The sequence below is a fragment of the Thermobia domestica genome, chromosome 16 (assembly GCF_964235325.1).
Source record: "Thermobia domestica chromosome 16, izTheDome1.hap1.1, whole genome shotgun sequence".
Lineage (NCBI taxonomy): Eukaryota > Metazoa > Arthropoda > Insecta > Zygentoma > Lepismatidae > Thermobia > Thermobia domestica.
The window spans coordinates 68,204,485-68,231,024 of record NC_137469.1 but is presented as its reverse complement, the minus strand read 5'-3'; the positions used below and the strand labels follow the sequence as shown (position 1 = coordinate 68,231,024).

Genomic DNA, 26,540 nt, shown 5'->3' with positions numbered 1-26,540 from the left:
GTCATGTAAGTTTATGGTAGATAACTTCATGTCCGTGGGTTTCCTTAGATTCTCTCGTTTTCTCCAACATTTTCATTCTACAAGTTCATAATTATTCACTTTCATTAATTATCTGTCTCCTTTAGCCTAAAGGATGTAATCATACAACGTAAAACCAGTAAAGATTAGTAGCTAATTCTCTAACTGCAAAATTGTTTTCTACTAAGTAATTCTACAGAATCTTATTTCTCTAGAATTTGATTTCTCTCTTTGAACTTTGTTGCTGGATAGCTACGCAGCTTATCTGCCTTAGAATCTTTTAGTATTGACTAATAGACAAAGTTAATCTGTATTTTTACCGGAAGATGAATACACGGATAGTAAATATTGTTATTTGTAAATATACATTTAACCCGGACAATGGAGTATACAGAATGTCATTAAAGGGAGGAAGATTCAAGCACCCTTGTTCATATAGTTTCAAGAGGAGCGTCATTGTTGAATCACATCTTAATATGGCAAATCCCCTTCTACGTACGCCACTTATCGGGACATTTTTTGCCATCACTAGTTAGGTCATCAATCTCAAAAACATTCTCAGCTTAACCTCTTGTTCCATAAATAACAAACATTCCCTCCAACATACAATGTTCGCGCACTTCTAAACAAGCGTGGACACAGTAGCACTTTACACTGAGAAAAATCCGTTTTCCGGACAGCGGTATATTGTACAAATATACGGAATCCTGTTGCTTCTAGATGTTACATCATGCCGTTGCAGGATGGCTGATATCTAACAGTCTATCTTATATTACATACATATATGTATGTTACTTTCGTCAGCTATATGTTATATACATCCATTTGTATGTGAGATCCTGACCGCCAATAGTGTTTCATACGGAAAGTACATACAGATGGAAGAGTTGTACGTTTTCAGTTCTACGTTTGGTGTACGATGTCCAAAAACTACAGGATTTACAAATGGAACATACGCATTCCACATACATTTTTTCTCAGTGTATTTTCGTGCTACTATTTAGACACAAACGTACACTAAAATTTTTCTTGTACTTTCAATACTCTAACATTATCAGAAAGGGGGGGGGGGTGACCCTGTAGAGCAGACGTAGCTAGGGGGTAGTCAGGGGCATGAGCTTACCCTTCGACCACCTTCAGCCTCCCCTAAAAGTTTCAGTTCTTTGTTGCTAAGCATATATGAATGTAAGGCAAACTCAAGTTATCATCTCCCAAAAAAATGATCTCAGACTCCTCTCTTCCGATTGTCTTAGCGTTCTGGCTCCTGGCTTGCTGTAAAGAATAAGTTGGGTGAGTAAATTAAGACTGCCGTTTGTTGGAAATAATCATCTAGGCTAATGATTAAGTAAGTGTTACATGCATATCCCGAATGATTGCTGAGATAAGCTCGGTGCCAAAGGTCGTAAACTAAGAACAAACGATGTTAAAACTAACTCGAATTGTTCTTTTTATGTTTAAATTTAACTTTTCTTTACAATTTACTTAACTTTTCTTTACGAAGCTGAATTAGACATATACGAATGAGTAACTCATTGCTTAATATGGAATCCAAACCGCATAAACTTAAAACAGTTTACATTTAAATTACTTTTTTTTTTTTTTTTGCTAAATCCTTTTCATTTAGTGCTTTGGCAAGAGTCGGGAGTGAATTATCCAATAGTAAACGTTTAATTGCCTATAATTAAAACTGCGATTTGAAAGGTTACGCTAATAAAATCATACGTTAGCGTTCGCTCATTTGTTAATTAATTAACATATTAATTAATTAACATATTCAGTTCAGAAAAATCATTATCGAGATTAAATCATTTCTATATTGAACAACAGCTATTCTTCCAGAAGATTTATCCAGGGGGGCGCAAAATCAAAATGTGATTGAGCACTACTTGGACATTGTTTGCCAAACAACATGCTCTGCACAAGTGTTACAAATAATTGCAATTTATCTTCGCTCTGGGGTGATTGACCAATGGGAAAAGCCCCCCGGAAGTATGCCTTTAAAAAGCACTGATTAACAATAAGAGTTGGGAAGGGAATGTATGTTTTAGACCAGAGTTTTTAGTAATTTAGAGGTTAGAGGTATCATTATGGCGGTTGAAAGACAACGTGGCAGTCCGTATTACATCATGAGAAGTGACTCTACAGTACAGTAAGTAATAATACAAATAGTTGTATGCAGGGAACAGTTTAAGATCAGTGAAAACTTAACACTTTATACAGCTGCTTTTCCGTTTTCTTTCCATAATACGAGACAAATAGCCACAGTGCTGAGGTCTCCATTACTTTCCCCAATCAATCAATCAATTCTCTCAGTCAATCAATCAATCTTTTCATAATAGGAGGAAGCAAATGAAAATTTCATTTTTTTAAATGTATTTATTTTATTTGTGCGGAGCAATACAAACATTCTTATAACGTATGCTACACTTTGTCAAACGAACGGCTTCACAGACTTGTGTTACAATTCTGTCTGGTTGAATGACACTCACTCACTCAAATAAAATAAACAAAACAAAGCGAAACAAAACAAAATAAGAGCTGAACTTGTTACTACACTTCTATTTTACTTCACAGCAGGTGAATTTATATCAAAAGTAACGTAACCGTTCAGTGGCATTTCCTTCTGGTTTATCAGGTTCCGTAGTGCCCTAACGGGAAGTTCTTTAGCTGCTCGTGTCTACTGCTTCTTTTCCTTTTTAGGGTGTTACCTTCAGTTTACAAACTTTCAATCAAGTTTCTCCTCGTATAAGTTTATCAACCCGAATTCTAATGTTTGGAATTAAAAGTCTCCAAGGAAAAGTCTCCTTTTCTTCCAAACCGTCAGAGTACTCATTTAGCAGAAATGTTGGTCATAATATGTTCAAGATACAAAGTCTGTATTCAGCATCTAATTGTAGAAATTAAGGTACATCGAATCTTTTTCAAGTTAAGTTTTTCCGCAAAGTAAGAAACAACATTAACTTCGAATAAAAATGGTCTTGTGTAACCACGTGGCTAGCATTCATCCTTTTGATGCGAGAGGTCCGGGATTCAACTCTGGATGTGGGTACAGACTTTTTGATGTCAACTCAGTTCCGCTTTAACAAATGGTGAGCTAATTGAATTAAGGTGTAGTGATCTTTAGTCTAGGAAACCAGAACAATTTCTATGGTAGTCGATTTGATAACATCCAACTGAAATCTTTCTACCCGGTCATAGCTCTTCTTGGCTTCTAACGCTAGGGAGTTAAGTTTATCCCCCCACTAAAGCTTTGTTTCGATCATATTTGCATATAGACTCCTTATTGAGCATGCTGTTATAGTGTCACATTTTAACACCTGTACTTACATGGATTAAGGGGCGCGGTGGCTCAGTGGTAAAGCGTTCACCTCTGGTGCATGGGGTCCCTGGTTCGATTCCACCTCGCAGCAAGTGGCCTTTGTGGTAGACAAACGCTGAGTGTGTGGGTTTTCTCGGGGTTCTCCCGTTTCCCCCCACTTTCTTCATTCCACCATTTCATTCATTTCTCATCGTCATCGTCTCCTTTAGCCCTTCCAGCAAAACCGTGGGACGTAAAACTCAAAGATTACATTTCATTTCATGTACATGGATTAGGTGGGAACCAAGTAGCATAATTCTGCACAGGTTTTGAGAATGGAGCGATAATCCAAGTATGAGCATAAAATATAATTTCCTTCATAAATTCAAAAACGGTTCTCTTTTATTTTTTCGCTAACATATAGAACAGGTAAAAATAATTTTGCACACTATTTTTCATCAAAATAATGTGTTATTGCATCAAATCGAGTCTGAATTTTATTTAAGATTATTCTTAAAATTTTTTAAAAAGTTTGGGTGTTTGCTAGATTTAGTTTCAGAAAACTGGTCATTTTATCCTACATCTTATGATTTATTTGTAGTATTCTTTCATTTTTATTCCCCAAGATATCAATCGTGAAATTCAACTGTTCATGTGTTCTAAAACTGTTGAATTGTTTGCGTCATAGAAGAGCATGTGTGCTACAGATTCTCTGTTAATCTACCTTTTCTACTCAACATTATTATGCATACTCTGTCATTGATGACGTGTGTGTGTTATTTGAGATGTAACTTGAGATGCATCTACGCATAATAACCTACAACTAATCTCTTTGTTCTCACATAGGAGCTTGATCTTTATTACGATCCTTACATTTCTTTTTCTTTCTTGAATTTTAGAGAACAGCATAAAAAGACAATAAATAACATCAAAGGCTTAGCAAATAAGCTAAATAGCACCTACAACATGTCGTTCAGTAGATTTACAACTGCTTCCAGTTTTTTATAGGCGAGAAATCTAGACGTATCAACTCAAATTTCTGTACAATTTGAAAGATTTTATAAAATGCTATTAATGATCGAAATGAGACGGTATGCCATACCACCTCTGGTTTTTCAGTGATGAAGGCATACGCCTCCGGTTTTTCAGTGATTAAGACTGGAGAGCAGATGCTTAATATATTTAATAAACCTATTTTTGTGCACAGTACTTGACGAATAGCTTTGCACGTAAAAAGATTTTATTTCTTATGTAGAAATAATTTCTAAGTTCACAACAGCAACATTTTCGTTATCTTTTTCCTATCATTAAAAAAAAATGAGATCTAGTTTATATTTTGATGTGCCCTATTGAATTGTTTCCTTCTTATATATGTGTGTGTCTTGCCTGAATGCATAATGTCGTGTTTTGAGCATGGGTGGATAGAGGCTGTCTGCTAAGAGGAACGGATCTTTCGAGGGATTTAAATACTCTCTTACAAGGGACATGTTTCGGTTCGAACGCGAGGATCAACATAAAACTTGATAGACATATACAGGACTAAGTACTGACCACTGTATGGTATGTCATTCCCGTGTAAAACTCGTTTTCCGCCGACAGCGCCAACTATCCTTCGAAACACTAGCAGTTAAATTCCCCATTATAGGTACTGAGTGAAGATCAGTCAGGTGCGTTAGTGTGTAGTAGTAAGCTCCAATTTCTGTTAGGTGTGAAGTCAGTGTGGAAAAATGGGGCGGGCTGTTGGCATTAATCCCCTTCATGTAGTTGAACTGCTAAAAGACAAACTAAGGCGCAGATTTAAGAATCAAACATCAGTTGGAGCAGAAGATGAGTCGTTTGCGACATGTTGGTGCAATTTAATTATCAATGAGTACGAAAATGAATTAGAAATGATACCACATCGACACTGGCCAGAGATGATAAACAAAATGGCACGACACAGCAAGATATCTATGATAGCAGTTCAGAGCGGGAAGAAGATAGAAATCCAGAGAGGGAACAAGGCATTAGTCAAAGCGAATATGACGTATCTTCATCATGAAAACTGAAAAGAACAGCCATTTTGTCGCAGGTTACGGACAAGGAAGTCCGGAGTATATACAAAGATTATCATGAAGGAGAATACAACTCGTACCGTACAGGAAACTTCTGGCACGACACAAGAAAATTATTTCTTTAAGTAACTTGAAACCTATTTTGGATTATGGGCACGCGCTGTCTACGAACTCCGCTTCATTTAAAGGGAATGCGGAAATGAAACTCCAGACAATGAAGTGTGAAATCATCAGATTATTGACGAGGCGCGAGAGCGTGGAACATTAGTGTATTACTGGTATTTACAGTGCTGGGCTTATCAAGCTGCAAAATAAGTTGGCTTATCGGATTTCAAAACGTAGACGACTTTACTTGAAAATCTTTAGAAACAAGCAGCTATTATTTCACGAACGAGTACGACCTTCATCAAATAATCTGATAATTTCACATTTCACTGTTTGGAGTTTCATTTCCCGATTCACGGTTCCCGCTCTAGACTGCTTTCTTCTTCCCGCTCTAAACTGCTATCATAGATATCTTGCTGTGTCGTGCCATTTTGTTTATCATCTCTGGCCAGTGTCGATGTAGTATCATTTCTAATTCATTTTCGTACTCATTGATAATTAAATTGCACCAACATGTCGCAAACGACTCATCTTCTGCTCCAACTGATGTTTGATTCTTAAATCTGCGCCTTAGTTTGTCTTTTAGCAGTTCAACTACATGAAGGGGATTAATGCCAACAGCCCGCCCCATTTTTCCACACTGACTTCACACCTAACAGAAATTGGAGCTTACTACCACACACTAACGCACCTCACTTATCTTCACTCAGCACCTATAACATGGAATTTAACTGCTAGTGTTTCGAAGGATAGGTGGCGCTGTCGGCGGAAAACGAGTTTTACACGGGAATGACATACCATACAGTGGTCAGTACTTAGTCCTGTATATGTCTATCAAGTTTTATGTTGATCCTCGCGTTCGAACCGAAACATGTCCCTTGTTAGTCGAGTGGAGGGCCCGGGAGTTTTCCCGCAGAAAGTTAATATATAAACTCGGTTTTGAGCATTTTCGTGTATAATTTTCTATAATACAACATAAGGACATATTTTTTTTTCAGAAAGTTATAGGTGATAAATCAAATTCTCTCCATGCCTCCCCCACCGGTACTACAGAAAAGCTCTCCAATGGTCTTCAGTCATTATGTAAATAGAAGTGCAATCTTTTAGGCAACATACCCTTACAGTATTTCAACATTTAGATAGCCGATATGTCGAATCAAAATCGTAATAAAACATACCGCTTCTGCTCTTTTCCCCACTTCAAACACTGATGCTATTAGTTCAATTAAAGCATTTTACAAGTTTTAAATGGCTTAAATACTACAGGGAAAGAACTGTAAACCCTAAGCCCGTACTTCAGAGGCCTAATAGCACTAGCAGATCCATAAGGATCGTTTGGAAGGGGCGGTTCATTTCATGGGGGATGAACGTGAGCTTGAAATACGGCATTCCGTATCAAAACAGAACAAAGTAGTGCAATAGTAACTAACTAACTCTATGGCCTATGGAACCCGGAGGTTCAATGCCACGTTCACAAAAGTTCTCCACTGACTTCTATCCTTAGCTAACTGCATCCAGTTTCTACTTTAAATTCCAATCTCTGCGAGATCCATCTTAATATTGTCCTCCCATCTGCGCCTAGGTCTTCCTAATTGTCGTTTTCCGATTGTTCTTCCAGTCAAGATTTTGAAAGCGTTTCTACTTTCTTCCATTCTAGCTACATGACCCACCCACCTAAGCCTCCTAGACTTGACGACCCTCACAATGTTGGGTAAACCATATAAATTATGTAGTTCCTCGTTATGAAGTTTCCGCCATTCCCCATTCCCCTTCCTCTTGGGTCCGAATATTCGTCTCAGGATCTTGTTCTCAAATACTTTCAGTCTATGTTCTTCCCTGAGAGTAAGCGACCATGTTTCGCAACCATACAGAACAACAGGCATGATTATGGTTTTGTATATTTTAAGCTTCAAATTCCTCGACAGAATTCGCCACGACAAGAGATTTTGAACCGAATAGTAACACGAATTCCCTGCTTTCAGTCGACATTTAATTTCTTCGTGAATATGATTTTCGTTTGATAATATTGATCCTAGATATTTGAAAGTAGTGCAATATTAGTCCGTTTAAAGCTCTAGAACGACGTCAACGTCTCTGCCATTTCTAGAGAACTCTTAATTTGAGTCAGGAGGGAAACGTATGATTCTTCTTATTACAAAACCAAATGAGCTTAGAAGAAAAAGAGTAGCCTTTGGGCGGTGGATCCTCCGGTACTTATAGTAGTCGCGCCGAGTCGTGATGCTTGGGCTCTAAACCAATCAAAGAAATATTATGCTTGAGCTCTAACACATCGGAAAACTTCGCTACAATTCGTGGAGCCGCTTCCCGAGCGCACACTTGGGGAAACGTCAAACAGCTGAAATTCACCAACAATGTTGCCAAACTTTGAAGACATAGGAAACCAGTATATAAAAAAACGCATTTAAAAATTACCAATAATAGCACTGCACAACAATAACTGCTGTAACAACTATTCTAAAATTGTAACAATAGCACAAATAGGAACAACGAAAATATAAGGTAAGAAAAAAGAATTAACAAAACGGAACTTGACGCCAATCCGACAACACTGTATTCTCGGGAGATGTTTTCCGTGTAGCGCGAGAGAAGATACTGACAAAATTTGATGGGTGGGGATTGACGACTGGAACACACCCTTGCGTTGTATTGGGTGGTGAAATCGGTAGATCTAGGTCAAGCTTCACGACTCGGCGCAAGTACTATAGTAGCCCATCAAGCAGCGGAGTTGCAGTAGGCAAATGAACTAGAGCCTGTCTGTAGACAGAAGAACTCTTGAACTCGCGTAGATTATCATTATCATTATTATTATTATTATTATTATTATTATTATTATTATTATTATTATTATTATTATTATTATTATTATTATTATTATTATTATTATTATTATACAATCCATTGTGGCTTGATTGATCTACATGCCTACATGATCATGTCACATTAATATTTCATTTCCTTTTCTTTATTCATCAAAAATAAATAATAGAATCCCAAATAACACAAATTATATAATCTATTTCTGATGTATGATTTACAATTAACAATGAAAAAATTATGATCAAAATATGGTAAAATGTGTGTCAAAGTAAATTTATTTAAATACATGGAGTATAAATGTTAATTTAAAAAAAACTGGTAATAGGAAAATTTAGAGTAAAAATAATATACAAGTTCAAGTTCACATTTAGTTGTTTCTAATTTCCCTAAACGGAATATTTTTATACCTTATTTCCATTATATTAGACTTCTTAGTACAAGTACCCACAAAGGGGCAAGGAAATTAATGGTTTAAAGTGAGAAAATGTGTTTATTGTAATTAAATTTATTTACATGATAATGCATGAAACGGTAATGCATGTTCAAACTTCAGCAGGGGTGCTGTTGTGTTTACATCAGTTTCTTGGCAAGCGCGGTGGGACAGGGGAGCGGAGAGTTTCACTCTGCAGTGTATCCAACGGTTTTTAAAAGTTGCAGTTTAGATGTTATGCATAGCCTAATCTCTTTCCGCTTAATAAAGAACGCCGTAAGTTATGTGATTGTAGTGAACCATTCCTGCAGTAATGCAGATGTATATTGTGAATAGTGATATATGAATGGAAATTACCAATTTAAGAACAACATAGCACAATTGACAATTCAGTGAGCTTCTACCGTGTATTAAGCAGATTGTATAAAAATTGATTACGTTTTATTCGATGTCATTATAAAACAGGAGCAGCCTGTAAAACACTGCTCGCTAGCTTGTTCGCAAGTTAATATGGAGGGTGTATTCTTGTTGTAGTAGTTTTTTTGCTTGTTACTTAAGATGTTCTGCAAGTAACTTCAATAACTTTTGAAACTGATTGTCTTAACTTGAGCCAGGGGCGGATCCAGACTGAATGTTTGGGGGGGTCGTTCGAAGTCAAATCAAGGTAAGAGTGTATTGCAAATAAAAGTAAAACAACCTTAGAAAAGAAGAAGTAGCTATTGTCTGCAATTTCTAGAACAGAAATGGCCACCTGCGATTTCGAAGGTGGACATTTTTTTTAGCAAGAACGCCAATGTAATTTCTTGCAATTTAATGCTTTATTTGACTTCTGCAACGTAAAACAAAAAAAAAGTAAGGCCTACTTATTTTAGGTTTTATTTTACATTTATAATACAAAGGTGAAAATTCTCAGGTTTTATTTTTAAAATAAAAAATACCCTATCCTGGGGGGGAAGGCAATCGTCCTGATCACCCCGCCCCCTCGATCTGCCCCTGACTTGAGCATATGCGTGAAGTTGTTTATTACGAACAGGACAAAAAGAACTGTGATAGATTGATTACAAGTAATCCGGTTAGAAACACTGCTGCTTGCATTTTAGTTCCAAAATCGGCCGCCCGCACTCCTTCGCTGGTCAGGTAAGACAGGCAACAACAACAACAACAACAACAACAAATATCTATATGAATACATACGGGATACCGCACCGTTCCGGAGATATTGTATACAGGGTGAATCAAAAGACATAAAACACGTTCGTGTATGGAAGTAGAGGTGAACAGTCTATCAGTGAGTCTGAGGGGCACCTTAATACTCTGGAAATAATGGAAACAGCCACCAGCATAGCTTATCGTACCGTAGGCATAGTTAGAGGGCCAGGTGGAATTATGACAATGATCAATAGGAATAAAATTTATTTAATACTACATTGGGAATGAAACAGGCCTCTCGGAGGAGGCAGGATACGGTCACACACAACATTCTTAGGGAAAATGTTTAAAATAACCAAGATCTATGCAGAAGCAAGCACAAACATTACACGCATGTGTTCAAAAACAATTATCGTTACTGGAATGGTGTTGCAGCCTTGAACTACGCGTTCCTCCAGATCGTGAAGATCCTCTATAGCAGTGGTTCTCAAACTTGTTGTCACCGCGACCCACATTAAATATTGAAGAGTATTTTGTGGCCCACCTACTTTTATTCAAATACACATTGACATTCTACGTAATGGTGATGTATTTAAAAGCAATTAAATTTCGTAAATCATGTTTAATTTTTCCATAGAAAGGTAACGTAGAGGTAACACTACTGCCTACGCAATGCCCTATCCTGTGACAGATTTTGACTCATCCACTCTCTTTCCATCCTAACCCAGCATTTCTACTGATTGTACAGCATGGCAAAGCTCTGAGTAACCACTTACTCTGCAGCTGCACCTCATTAACAAACGCTTTCAATTTTTATTTCCTGAATTGTACTTTACAACACATGTTTCTGCATCAAAATAAAATTTTCATAATTAAGAGGAAAAACTTCTGGCGACCCACCAATGGGTCGCGACCCTCACTTTGAGAAACACTGCTCTATAGGCAACAAATAGATAAGAGCTTTGAGATTGTCCCAAACCTAAAATTCCGACAAGTTGGCCCAACGATTGGCGTCATGCGATCTAATGAATATATTCTCGAACACTTGGTGTATTTCTGGAACGGTGAGGTACCATATATAACAGCAGTGACCAACCGTCAACCACGGTTTAATATTTGACCATAGGTATGGGCGTGGCAAGTTTTGAAAGGTAACTCATTGTGATCCGTGTCATAGCGCTTATATCGAACATTGTTAATGTTTTTTTATGACTTTCTCTATCGAACTAGTGAAAAGATAAGTAGACCTGCCAGTGATTTCTTAAATGACAAGTAGCTTTCAATCCTGAAAAGATTAGCCACCCCAGAACCGGATTTAGATTTGATAAGGTCTTAAGCTATTGAAGATAACGGGGGCCATTTATATGTCCAGCTGCTCTTTATCTATGACAAATTGTCTGTACTGCAGTCTTCAGTTGTATACTACATGTTGCCATGTGTAGCCAATCCATGCACAACTTAGGCACCCTATATGCAGAAATAAGCAACCTACTGGTATTTTAGAAGGCTAGCAGGAGATGTTCAATTACCTACATCATAGGAGCTTACAGAATACTGCTGCTATAAGACTAGTAGATTTATTTCAATTGCTTTTATTTTACATTTTCGAAATGTATATCCAGTTTTCTTTCCTTTAAAAATTTTTGGGGCACCCGAGAGAGAGAGACCTTAAGCTATAGCTCGTTGAGCTTATACGTAAATCCAGCACTGGCCACCCCTGATGTATAATATCCTCAATATCGTTCTTGAACTTTAGCTGTTTTTCTTACTTTCCTGTAAATGTTCCACAGAGAGCACAACAGGATCACGCTAGTGTAAGATTATAATGTTAGTACAATTTTTAACCTTTTTAACAGCATTCAATATAGCACATTTTAACAGTCTCATTTCGTAGCTAGGAAGAATTATTTTTCATATTGGATCTCATTAAACAATGAAGTATAAACTGCTATGTAGTTAATAATTCTAAAAAATGCAGCAGCTAATAATTAAAACTATGGTAATGAGTAAAACTAAAATAACCGTGACAAATTCCAGTGATCGTAAAGAATGAAGCATTTCAGCTTTCTCTTGACAAATGTAAGGAAAAAAAGAACATACTTGTTTAATTTCACTTTTCTCCTTTTCATTTATTTCTCTCAAGTGCATTTATTGACTTGTCATTACTGCATACAAGTGTTGCATTTTGATTCAGTGATACAGTGTTAACTCTTTGTTATAAACGGTTCGAATATCAGCAAATCAGGAAATCTGTTTTATGGTGTGAAATAGCAAAAAGTGTTTTATCATATGGATACCACTAACAAGTAAGTGATTAATTTTTTTTTTTTTTTTTTATGAAAGTACGAGATTCTGCCAAAGTCTATGTATTCGTACACACAGGGGTGGATTAAGGCTTTTGTGCCCTGGAGTCGACTATTTCAAGGGGGTTCTATGTTACGAATAATTCCAGCGCATAAATTTTCTTTGCTGCCTTCCACAGCCTCATAGGCTCATCGAAACACCGAGAATTATGCTGTAATATTTTAATGTGCTCCAAGTTTACAATAATTAGTTTAATTACATTCATTATTAACAGTTAAATGCTCATATTCTACAGTGTAACAGACAAATGTCAAATACAAGCCAAATAGTCAACAGAATTGTCACCACAAGCTAATAATTTTGTTTGTAATAGAGGCTCAAAACAGCTCACTTTCTCACAAAATAAATATCGTGAAGATGCTGGTGAAAGAAGACGTAACTTTAGGATACCCGAGCGTAGCGAGCGGGAAAAAATATTAGCATGGGTCTGAAGACTATAAGTTGATTGCAGTGGCGTATTTAGGGGGGGGGCTTCCGGGCTTAAGCCCGCCCCGAAATCTTACTTACTATAGTAAAGTATATGAAATATCTTGCAGAATTTTCACATTTTCAGGCAAAGCCCCCCCGAAAGTTAGCAAAGCCCCCCCGAAACAAAATCGTAAATACGCCACTGGTTGATTGCTATATTTTAATATTAAAGAGAGGGATTTTGGGGGCTCCCTGAGCCTGGGCTCCATTGACTCCGCCCTTAATCCGCTCCTGTGTATACACTTTTTGTGCCCTTCTATTATATATATCTCTTCATTTTATAAAGTATTGGGGACGACTAACTTCCTTAATGATACAAGTTGTTCGGTAGAACAAATTATGGTTATTTTTGGATAAAAAATTCCAACATATTTCAATCAAAAATTTTATTGTACACCTTATGTCTGGCGAACTATATACAGTGCAGCCAAACCCAAATTATCATTTAACTCTCGATTTTCAGGCCGCTCAAAAATTTTGTGGCTCCTGATCCAAGATCTAATATATTTCAATAAAAAAATTCTTATACGCCTTATATCTGGAGAACAACATATAATGTAGCCGAACCCAAACTATCACTCAACTCAGTATGATGTGCTTATTACGTAAAAAATACGAAAACTCGATTTAGGGGCCGTTCAAAAATTTTGTGGCCCCTGATCCAAAAGCAAATTATTGGCCATGATCGCAATCTTTTGATGCATTTGTTTTGGATCATTCCTAAAATTCTTGGCCAAGATCGCAATCTTTTGATCCATTTTTTGGATCATTCCTAAAATTCTTGTTATCCATAATAAATGTGAGAAAATAGTGTATACAATTTAACCGACGCAAAACATCGAATCTAGTTACTAATCGACTTTGCAGGGAAGACCAATAAGTACTCCGAATTAAATTATCCGTGATTCTTATTAGGATTTCGTATATCAATTATTTCATTCTAGTTAAAGTGTATGTTATCTCAAAGAAAATAATGATTGGGATTTTTCCCTAGGATTTTTCCATAGTTGTATTGTGAAAATACCGGAATTATGTCCTTAAACAAGTGGTGGCGATGAAGGGCTCGCAAACTCTGACGTGAGGCGCGCTGGCGCTGACTTTTAGAACCCCTTCAAATGATTAATTTTGTACTACGATCATTAGGGAACCTTTGCCTGCTCACACTTTTATTCGTTTTCAACCTCTACAACTCGAAATTGTGAAAATTCCTTAAATTAAATAAGATGACTGGTAAAAATAAAGCACTATACAAAAGTAAAACACAATTATAGTACGCATTAGTAACAATGACAATTACGTAAAAGCATATAGAGGTATAGCTTCGAGTTATCGAACTCACATCAAGAGAAATGCGAATTATAGAGGTAAACTTCGACTTGTAGAGGTTCGCAGATACGAAAGTTCGAGTTACCGAGGTTTTTAAATATGATTATGAAACCCTTAAAATTCGACTTATCGAGGTTGTAATTTTTAAATCTTCGACTTATAAAGGTTATTTTAACATTGAGCGTTATGGAGAGTTAAAGGGCATGTAAAAAAAAAAAAAAAAAAAAAAAAAAAAATCGAGCTATCAAGGAATTGGAGTTATCGAGAGCCAACCGTATACATACATGCCAGGGGCGGATCCAGGGTGGGCAATCGCCCCTTCCCCCAGAAGAGGATACTTTCTTATTTTATATATAAATAAAACCCATCCTAGAGTTTGGAGCTCTTAAAAGTAGCTCTAAGTAGCAGTATTACAACCCACCGCCCCCCCTCCAGAAGTCCGTCCTGGATCCGCCCCTGATACATCTAGTACCCTACTGATTTTTATAAATAAATTGATGAACAAATTTGGCTCAACTAACTGAAAACAAAATGTTATAGAGATGAATTAGTTCTACTTCAAAGTTGTAAAACTAAACTTAAAAGAAAATAGATAGATATTATTTGTTCACACTTTCGCATTACTTTCGCCCAACAAGTATCACGTTCCACTTGCGACAAACACTTCAATTATATATGCTGAATTTTAAACGTATGGGTACTTAACGATGATGTGCGTGTCACATTAGGCAAAAGGAAGACTGGCAACATGTGAAGTGTATTTTGAATGTTTTGAATGAATCATGATGATGGTATGTTACATACTACAACATTTGTTTATATCCGTAATGTGTTCTAAGCTAAGGAAGAATGTTGATTCCTTTGTAGAAATTTTGAAACTTTCGTTTCTACGACTGAAATTCAACACGTGTATAGTTGTGAAAAGAATGTATATGTAACATAAAATTGTAAATTTTTGTTACAACATATTCATAATTTTTGTAGTGGAATACTTTTGATTATTCGCAAACAATTTTTATACAAACTCCCTTGTGGCTATGTATTTAAAATAAGCATCTTCAGAGCGGGAGACTCCACTTCGATTCCCAGTGGGAGCTCATATGGTTGGTATATCACGTTACACTGTAGGTCAACGTCTTATATAGCATTGGTGCTAATCTCCAAATGAAACCACCAACCAACAAATTTTACGCGTTCGAAATTTGACTAATAGAGTGTCCTGAATGCTAAAACTAATTTTTACTGGTCAGAATTCTTTCACACAATGATTTGTTCCATAGGAGTGTCGAGAGCGTAGTAGCATAGTCGGTAAGGCGTCTGTCTCCCAAACAACTGATGTGAATTCGATCCTCAATGGTAGAGTGCTTACCTTTGGTGCGTGGGATCCCATGTTCGATTCCCCCCAAGCAGTGCTGTAGTCCTAAAATTTTCAGAGGGTATACGCTGTTTTGTGATCATCTATGATTGTCATAAAAGATATAGAAGGCATCTTTTTAAATGAAACGCATGTATTAATTCAACTAAAATATAAAGGATACATTACTGTTTTATAGTATAACAGTATTTTATGCCATCTTCTTCATGACACTTCTTACTTAAATCACCACTTCTAAAGACTCCCACCAACCATTTACGGCACCATTCGATCCATTCCATGCGCTTCACTGCTCCGTCCCATGGCTCCAGATCCATGCGTCTTAAAACCACAAATCCATTTATCATAAACAGGCCATAGCAATGTTGGTATCCAAAAAGAGCAGTCCACATCCGAGGCTTATCTTTCTACTGTGCTCGAACCCAGGTTATAAATGCCGGGTGATCGGCCCGGCACAACCCCCAACCTGGAGGACCAGGCTGACTGCAGTTCCAAAGAAGTGGGCGATGGAAGCTCCACATCCCAACGCCGGGTTATCATTGGAGTCATGGCACAATTAAATAAATAAATATAAACGAAACAAGAGTAGAAAGTACTATACGCTTTGAAGCAGAAGGTACACTCTAATAACTACGATTAAGCAGAGGGTATACCCCGTGTACCGGCGTGTACCCTCGACTACAGCTCTGCCCCCAAGTAAGTTTGTGGTGGACAACATCGTGTCCGTGGTTTTCTCGGGGTACTCTTGTTTCCTCCCACAATTCTCATCCCATCAATTATTCCATCTTCAACGACTTGTCTTAATTATCGTCTCCCTTAGCCTAAAGGCCGCCATAATTGTGAAACTTTAAACTAAAAGACTGCTTCAGAGAAGAAATATTATTATTTCTGATCTCATTTCCAATTTGAAAATACACTTCTTGTCTCGTGAGCAAACACTAATTACAATGTAAGTGTTTTTTTTTTTTTTTTAACGTTATCCCTTATCTCATATTGATCATATTGCAATATTGAGACAACATACTCTACAAATATCTTCATACCACGAGAATTGTAAAATATTTCCACTTTCTTTAAAAGAGATATCGCCCTATTTATGGTTCTTTAAAAATTCACCTGTACTGTTCTTTCTTACTTCGATTGTTAACCTACACAATGTTTTGTTTTCTAGCCCATTGATTTATGGGGGAATTATTTTTCTATTTTCTTTGAAATGGACTGGAATTTCCATATTTGAATTCTACTGATTTCTTCATCGAGTCTATTGGAATGTTTCTTATCTCGTGAAAATTAAATTTTATGTATTTTCTAATATCTACGTATTTGATAATCAAATTTAATTGAAGTAATATTACATGTATATGCAATGCAAATTCATTTTCAAAAAGGAATTTGAAGAAGAAATCGCACCAAGTGGCCTTTGTGGTGGACAAACACCGAGTATGTGGGTTTCCTCGGGGTTGTTCCGTTTTCTCCCACTTTTTTTACTCTACAATTCGTTCGTTATCATCACCATATTCCTTAGCATCGGTGCATAATCGTGGGGTGTTAAACTAAAACAAAAAGAAATAAGTAAATTCACATTATTAAAATTCCAATTCATTTTAAAGAAAACAAAGAAATGATTCCCCATATAAATCAATGGGCTAAAAAGTAAGGTACCCAAGATCATGTTCATTGTTGCTGCATTATTGTCAAAACAAGAACAAAGTGATGAGGCACGTAACGAATATCCATTTTTTTTCTATTACGTAAGTAATAATTGTTTCCCTTGGGAATTGAGTACGAATTTATGAAACCACAGCTAACTGCTTATTACCTTATCGTGAATACAAATTTCCATCTTCAACTTCAAACATTTTAACGCCTTTTGACTTTTAATTAACACTACGAATCTGTCTTTAAAAAAGAGAAAGATAAAAGCTTAGCGAGAAATGAAAACAGTTGATGAATTTAGTGTTGTTTTGATAAAGAAATTTAAAATAAACATCAGAACAAATAAAGATGAATATTTCTTACATAGGCTATATAGACTGAACACGCATCTGGTTTGACAGGAATGGTTGCAATTTGAGAATCTCGCTCTAACAACTGGAAAATACTATTTTCTAGTATAGTACAGTATATCATTCTATACTCCTGTAAATTTATGAGTTTCAAGAACGTATCAAGGAATTGATTATATTAATACAGTATAACTATGGATAAAGATTTTCGTAATAGTTACAGATCTCCAGGGGTTTTTCCTGAAAATTTTTGTCTGTGGGATAGAGTAAACTTAAAATCTGAAGGGGCTGCACTGGGATATTATTTAATCTCTAATAATAATAATAATAATAATAATAATAATAATAATAATAATAATAATAATAATAATAATAATAATAATAATAATCATCATCATCATCATCATCATCATCATATTCATCATCATCGTGTCCACGGGTTTTTCCGGCATTGTCCCTTTTTCTCCCACAATATCATTCCAACTACTATTTCATAATCATCGACTTTCATTAAGCACCCATATCCTTTAGTCTAAAAGGAATAATTTAGAAGTTAAACTAGACTTAAGTATATTATTATTATTATTATTATTATTATTATTATTATTATTATTATTATTATTATTATTATTATTATTATTATTAAGATACAAATTGTAATTCGACAGTTGTATGCTTATAGAAAGAAATCTGACTTTAAATTGGTATCATTATATGATAATGAACAGAATGAAATGCTAAATTAGATATTTACATTCTAGGACATATACATAAAGTCAGAAAGCAACTTATATATAAATCTATCTAACGGCTTTCTATTGTATTATTTGTTATTTAAATATAATTGGACCACGGTTATTATTTAATATTTATTGCGGGGTGTGGTATGTGAGAGATATGGGTTAGCATTTATCAGTAGGTAATTAGGTATCCTTACTCCAACTGCCAGGTCAAATGTATCTTCCACCCAATGTTGGCATCAATTTGAACGACACGGACAAAAATGGAGGTTTCATACGCGGAAGCATGCCAATAATTCCAAAGCGGAAGTTGGCGTCTAAACGTTTCAGTGGCCATGACATGATGCCAATGTACCGTACAACATCCACCTGCTTCGACTAAGAAGAAGAATGGTTAAAGAGATATAATGTATGCATCAAAGCAACAGTACCATTACAGGAGGAAAAGTATGATCAAGAAAATGGATACATATTCAACTTCCTTTATTCATTTCTCTGACGTAATACCACAGTATTTTTGCTAATATACTAATCACTCTAGCAGCATGCTTGATAGGTGTCACACAGGCTAATAGTCGTCATGACTAGGAATTGGGAGTTATTAAAATAAAGTTGAAAATATATTGGCCTAACAATGAAGTGCATATTGTCCAACGGACATTTTTTTATTTATTAGTCTATTTATTTATTTATTTATTTATTTATTGAACGCCTATTTATAATGTTCAGACGTATAAGTTAATTGTTACAATCTAGAAAGTAAAATTCCGAAGTATTACAAGCTTGGTTACAAACATACATAAAAATTTCTTCTGTATGTTAAATTATATATTCAAAGTATTGATTTACACATTCATCAAATATATCTATTGTAAGACTTCTTATTTGGAAAGAATTGAGAAATTGTATACATTTTTCTATTTGGTGATATACCCAATACATTCGTGCATTGTGATGTTTTGCGAAGTGCTAGTGACCGCGAGTGCATTTTCTTGTTCGTACCATGGTTAATGATTCCTGGTAGCAATGTTGGTAGGCCTAACTCAGTTAAGTTTGTTTGTTTGTTTGTTTTAAAAAAGATAAATGATTAACTTTTCTTGTTTTCGAGAGAATGCAATATATAATTTGGTAAAAAGTCAACATAATTTTCGTATTCTATACCTTTACATATCAAATAATGCAGAAATTTAGATTTAAATTCATTCTAACTGGTTCATATATTTTTTGTGCACTTGGGTTTGATATGATTGATACACATGCAGAGAACTTTGAGCATATTACTGTTCTTAAAGGACGGTGTTATGCATCAATTGACCAAGCGCCAAAACACGGTTCTGAGATATTGAAGGAAATAAAAACATGTTCCCATTACGATCCATTGCTTGGCGCTTGGTTGAATAGCTTTTCCTGAACGTTTAAACAAATAGTGGGGTTTCAAATCATTTTTTTAAACATTATTTACATTGTTTCCTACTCACTGATGTAAAAATCTCGAAAATCGCAAAATTGCGCTTGGTCAATTGATGCATAACACCGTTTCCAAGTCTCATACAAATCCAAGATTTCTGTAAGACTTATTTACAATTCGATTAAGATGAAAATCAAACTACAGATTCGATGTCATTGTTACACCAAAAGGAGTTGCAAGGTCAACTCTTTGTAGTTATATGCCATTTATTTTATACTAAAATTTTAGGAAATTTCTTTTTCATGTAAAAGTCATTACATTATTACTATTATTATTTAATGGGAATTTGTTTATTTTACACCATTTAAAAAGTGCATTGATGTCATGTTGCAAGCTTATGCAATTTTTTAAGAGTTTATATAGATGATTCTGTAGATTTTTAAACCATATAGAGATTTCGTGAGTTTGTTATCTCTTGTAAATCCCTGATATATAACAAGAATAACAAAGGTCATAAGTTCGATCCGTGTGGAACATTTGAATGAACTACAAATTCAGAAGTCGACAAGAACGCGAACGCACACGGCGCTTGCGTTTACACAGATATTATGATAAGCACGTATTTACGGAAGATGTATGAAAAATTAAATAGTACTAGCTCACTTGGAATAATATCATGATTTATGACATCAAACGCTTTACTCAAGTTAGTATAAATTGTGTCTATTTGAGTTTTATCATCAATTTCTGTTGCTGATAAATGAATGAATTCAACAAAATTAATTACTTTTGATTTTCTGGAAAGAGCCCTTCGCTGACTTTGTAAAGTAATTGAGTAAACATGGGAATCTATTTTTGTCTGAACAATAACTTCAAATCTCTTGGTGGATGCAGAGGTTATTGCTAGCCGTTTGTAATATTTTATATCAAGATTGTTCTTGTTAGTCTTGGACAGATATGAAGAACTTGACATCTGGTTGAAAAGTGAGAAATGACTAATGATTTATTAAATCTCGTTTGTAGTGGATATTTAAGTAATTGGAAGAACTGTTTATGTTATATGTTGGAACTCTGTCAGATTCTGGAGAGATTCGAGGTTTATGATGTTTGGTACCGTCGGTGACTTCATTACCCATTAGCCTCAAATTCTTTTTTACAATCTTACTTCTTCTAGGAATTACGTTGGCAGTCAAGTTGGTTGGTAAATATTCGGTGAAGCGGTCAATTACAACATAGGAACGTTAGTAGTTGGCAAGCCTACCGTTTCCAACTGTTGGGCCTATTATCTAGGTTCATCACCGCAAAAACTAAACTTCTCTGCTGAATTATATCCTATGCTAAGCCAATTCCCTCTGTACTGTTATTATCCCTTTCCCTAAAGATCCATTTTCTCTTATCTGCTTTTTCGGTCTTCCCAAAGATATCATTCCCCTAGGTTTCCCGTCTGACACACTATGTATTTTCCCTCATGTTGTCCATTCTAGATATGCCCTCCCTGCTGGTCTAGTGGCCTAGCGCGCATGTCTTTACTGCACGGGATCATGGGTTTGATTCCTGGTGGGAGAGAGTTGGAATTGGAACATACTGTGATAGTTCGGACTCCATTTTAAACTACAGGTCCACGTCTCGTATACCCTCGGTGAAGAGAAGAGACGCTTTCTCGAAGAGACGCTACAACAAACAAATTGAACTAGATACAAATAAACTTTTAGAAAATTTGGTATTGTCCTTTGCTCGAATAATAATAATAATAATAATAATAATAATAATAATAATAATAATAATAATAATAATAATAATAATAATAATAATAACAAACAGAACGCTACTGAGACCTCCGCCTAACGTGATGTATACTTATAAACAGTCAAATTTTTAAGAGAGTAGTTGGTTCACGTGCCGAGAACGGAGCAATTTACGAGTTGATTAAAAAATAGATTAAATTAATGACAATATTTCGTATAACATTTTATAACATTTAGGAACAGCAAAGGACCTTCACAAGTAGGCACTACAAGTAATTGGAAATGTTAGCAAGAACAAACGTAAGCATAGCGTGCCTCCAAGAGACAGAGTGGAAATGTTCAAGATCAAAGAAAATAGGAAATGCACAAAAGCTTATTAACACGGGGAACAACAAGAGAAAGAATGTCGTTGCAATTGCCTTGGATAAGAATATGAAGGAGAAATTAGTGGACGTAAAGAGAATAAGTAACAGAATGATGATAGGAAACTTGTGCTAGTAAAAAGGTAACCAAAAAACTTTTGTCGCTTTCTGTGGAGGTCTGTGTTCAATTGGCCCTCACACCGCGACTTGAATGCAAATGGGGATAAGGCAAAGGTCAGTTGTTGATGTGGGCATATGCAACATACTACCTGGTTGCGACAGTTCAGTTGCACCGTGACCGTGCGTAAGAACAGAGTGAACATGGGAAGTCCACAGAGCGTCATAAGGGCATGTATGCTCTACGAGTTCAAACTGGGGTCAAACGCCACTGCAGCGGGGCGGAAGATATGCAAGGCCTTTGGTGAGGATGTCGTGACTACGGAGACAGTGCAGCAGTGATTTAACAAGTTTAAGGACAGTGACGGAACAATCGAAGACGCGCCACATGCCAGAGGACCAACACATATACAAAATGAAGATCTTCAGGCGGCAATTTTGGTGAACAGTGACCAGAGATGTGAGGAATTGGGACTACAATTCAGTGTGAGTAGAGAAACCATACGGCAGCACTTCCATCAACTTGGGAATCACTACAAGTTTGGTTGATAAGTCCCACATGATTTGACTCCGGGCCAGAAGACAACACAAGCAGAGATTTGTATTTCTTTGCTGTCTCGTCTAAGAAAGGAGCCCTTTCTGGACTGGGTGTTAACATGTGATGAGACGTGGGTCCTGTACAAAGCTCCACGGTTCCGTCATCATTGGTTAGCTAGCATCCCAAGAACCTATTTCAAAACAGCCGAAACCAGAACTGCACCAGAAAGTCCTCCTGTGTGTTTGGAGGACTGCTTGTGGCATCGTGCATCGGGAATTGCTACCAGCTGGTCAGAGCATCAATGCAACTGTGTACTGTCAGCAGTTAGGCCGTGTTCAAGAAAAAACTCAAAACTCTGGAGCTAGAATTTTTGAATCGCAAAGGGGTCCTCCTGTTAAAGAACAACGTTAAGCCCCACATGGCTAAGATGATCCGGGACACCATTCTACGCCTTGGATGGGAGACACTTGCGTCCGCCATACTCCCCGGATATTCCACCGTCCGATTATCACCTGTTCCATTTCTTGGACAATCACCTTAAAGGACGCAAATTCAAATTCCTAGTAGAGGTGCAAAATGTACTTGATACCTTCTTCGCTTCACGGCCCACGAATTTCTACCGCGATGGAATCCATGGCTTTCAGAACGTTGGCAGAAGATTGTCGATGCTGATGGGGACTACTTTTGATCATCCAAGTAAGTCTTAGGTGACATATCGATGTTGAAAGGTGGTGGGTGAAAAAGCGACAGAACTTTCTTGGTAACCTTTATAGAAAGAGAAACCTTAAATATAGTTAGCGCTGTGCCTCACAAGTTGGATGTGATGCAAGCAAGAATTTTGGATGGAACTAAATATCGAACATGTAGGATGATCAAGATCAGGATATTAAAGAATACATGGTGGATAGACAGAAATATGGAAGGTGAGAACATATTCCAAATGGCGGAAGTATAGGACTTTGTTATCCTGAATACCTTCTATAAGAAAAAAGAACACCTTATTACAGATAAGAGTGGTATCTGAAGATCTCACATTGAATTCTCCGTATAGAGGAGAGTAAACCTACGTGATGCAAAGGATTGCAAAGTCACACCAAGTGAGTGTCTAATGGAGCAACACCGCCTAGTAGTATCTGATATGTACATGAAGGAAAAAATAGGAAGACGACGACAAAGTGTTCCTGTTCGAGCGAAATGGTGGAAACTAGAGCTGAACAAGTGCTGAAAAGATTCGAACGATTAGAGTCTGCATCGCTGCCTCAATGCGTTCACACAAGTTCCGCAAATCTCGAATCCTGATCTTCTACATCTGAAATCTCGAATTCTAATTCTTAATGTAACCCCATGCAAAAAAAAAAAAAAAAAATATATCAAGGGTGGCAAGTCAGGCGAGCACGATGACCAGAATCGTGGCGTAGTTTTGGAAATGGATTGAAAAATCCATCGCGGAGAGATGGCAACAGTGTCTCAACATGCAGGGTTGTCATGTCGAGCGCCCATTTGGCATATGTATTGTGTATTCTAGTGCACTCTGCATTTTTCATTTCCATTAAAGAGGGTTAACTCCAAAATGAATGGTTACTTTTCGAACATTCTGTACAAAATTCCAGAATTTATCCTCAATCAATATAGCCGACCACAGTATTCGAATCCGATCACGAAACATAAACTCTAACCATTCAATAAGACGCTGTAAATTGTGTCTGTTGATATGCTTAGAGCGATCTGTGATGTTCTATATGGCCTTGTTTTTCTTCCATTATCCGTTAGCTATTAAAATGTTGCCAAAACTGACGATATCTAATTAAGAATTCAGACTTAAGTGCTAATACCGTTATAATCGTTCTCACTGATGAAAAAACTTGATTACATAGACACGGACGCTAAAGCACGTGTTAACTCATTAATGATTCTTAGTTTTAAAAGACAGTAAGGTCTATAGAGAGGAAATGATGATGTTTATTACAGGGTTTAATTATTAATTTTATCAATAACAATAAAATAATAATAACACTTCTAGAATATCATATGATGGATTAACAATATACATAGTAAGCATTACACTAGATGATGGCTTAATAAATACACATTGTTATACGAGGGTCATTCAGAAAATAAAGATCGTTCAGTTACACAAAAATACATATTTATTGGAGAAAACAATTCCGTTGCATACTTTAAGCTTCCCTCACTTCTCTACGTAATTACCACATTCATTTAAACATTTGTTGTACCTGCTCACGAACTTCAGATTTACCATGTTATATTCTTCTATCGCCAGTTCATTAAACCGTGGACATGGCATTCTCCAACTCTTCATCACTTCCAAACGTTTAGCGCCCAGAAACTCTTTCAGCTTAGAGAAAATGTGGAAATTGCTAGGAGAAAGGTTCGAACTATAGAGTGGATGATCAAAAATTTTCCATCCGAATTGATCCAGCAATTTCTGAGTTCCAGCAGCAGTGTGAGGGCTGGCATTATCGTGAAGAAGCGCAATTCCTCCAGAAAGAATTCCTCGTTCCCTCTACTCAAAAGGTTGAAATGAACCAGTTTCAATAGTTATCTCTATAGAGAAGAAAACGGTAAGAAGTTGCGAGAAATGGGTTTTTGATATCGATTCAGCGATCTAAGAACGCTTTAGTTTCCGCCCTATCCCTCCAATCAAAGCGGAAATGGTGGAAATATATAATTTCCGGTTTTAAAAATGCTCGCCATAATAAAAACAGTAATAGGAGTAATATTTGACAGAAGATTCAACATTAAACTATCGGCCAAGGCATAGTTAGGGGTTTTGGTTGGCTATTAATAGGATAAACAATTACTGTAGTGATTGGCAAAGAATTTTCCGCCTTCGTTTTCTTTACAGCATATGCAGCTGTCAGACGCCAGGTTTCCTTAACCGTGCAATAGGTTGCTAACTTTCGACCTGTGCTACAGAGGATAATTCTCATATTCTATTATATTAAATTTTATTCAATTTTGTTTGTAATAAAGACTAGAAGTGGTTTAAGAAAAGAAAAAAATAGTTAATCATTTTCCATTATATATTTAAAAAAAGAAGAAACTGGGAAGAAAGAAGAATGTCATTTTATATTTATGTAGTGTTTACAAAGTTCTACTATGAAATTAAAATGAATAGAATATTTTTTTCGAACATTATTTGAGTAACTTTCCTGTTATTGTTATTTAATTATTTGTGATTTGAATAGTTATTCATTAGTTGAACAATAACTCGTTTATTTGAACAATTATAGAGAGTTCGAAATAATGTTTAATTTAAACAATAGTTATTTGAACAATTGAATTAACATTTGAATAATAATATTATCCTGGTATTTGTACCGTAATATATTGTGACCATTTGATTGCAATTAACTGTTTTGTTTCAATTAAATTATTTAAAAATGGGTAGTGATATAGTGAATATGAACGTGCTTTGCTGTTTTTTTTTATTATTTATTACAAGGGCCGTTATTACCATATTTAGATTTGAGTATTGATATTTGTATAACCACATATAGATTGGTGGGCAAACTCAAAAATAACACACAGGGCCGGATTTAGCATTTTGGCGCCCCTAGGCCCAATAATTTTTTCCGCCCCCTAGTCTGGTTCAAGTTACTTTCCTAAAAACTTATATTAAAAAATTATATCAGGCCTATATGTTAATTGCTTAAACACCACTCCACGATGCAATTTTATCATTGCAAGTTTTTTGAGGAATTTACTTGGTTCTGGGCTTAACAAAATACCGTTAATGTATTAACAAAAAATTGGTGAATAACTTTGGTTTTGTTCAACTTAGCCATTTGGGCAAATAAATAAAAAAAACTCTGTAGTAAAAAAATAAGTAAATAAGTAAAAAAAAAAAACAGCCAGTTCTCCCGTGTTTGAGATCAATGTTGTAACGAAGTTGATGCATAATGTTGAAAAATATATATATTTTTTTACCAACAATTATTTATTCCAATGAACTTCAAAATCAGAATGTTTTATTAGCCTGATTTTTTTTAATCAATTCAAAAAAATATGTTAAGTTATGGCTATTTATTTTTGTTTCTAGATATTTTAAAATTTTTTTTCTTAATTTTAATCGGACGTGCGCCCCCTGGGAGCTTGCGCCTATAGGCCCGGGCCTATTGGGAAATCCGGCCCTGATAGCACATTTGTTAGATGTAAACAGTTAGGGCTTTTATTTA

The 26,540-nt window shown here is 35.9% G+C and overlaps 1 protein-coding gene across 3 annotated transcripts in view; it reads left to right on the top strand.

Moving 5' to 3' along the window:
• LOC145673133 (uncharacterized) overlaps positions 1-26,540 on the top strand; it is a 175,633-nt gene that overhangs the window by 77,727 nt on the left and 71,366 nt on the right. Inside the window, exon 1 of one of the 3 annotated variants that reach the window (XM_081742542.1) lies at positions 11,925-12,198. The exons of the other annotated variants lie outside the window; for them this stretch is intronic. The gene's annotated coding sequence lies outside the window, so the exon portion shown is untranslated. Of the gene's footprint in view, positions 1-11,924; positions 12,199-26,540 lie in introns of those variants that run through there. 3 annotated transcript variants of the gene reach the window in all.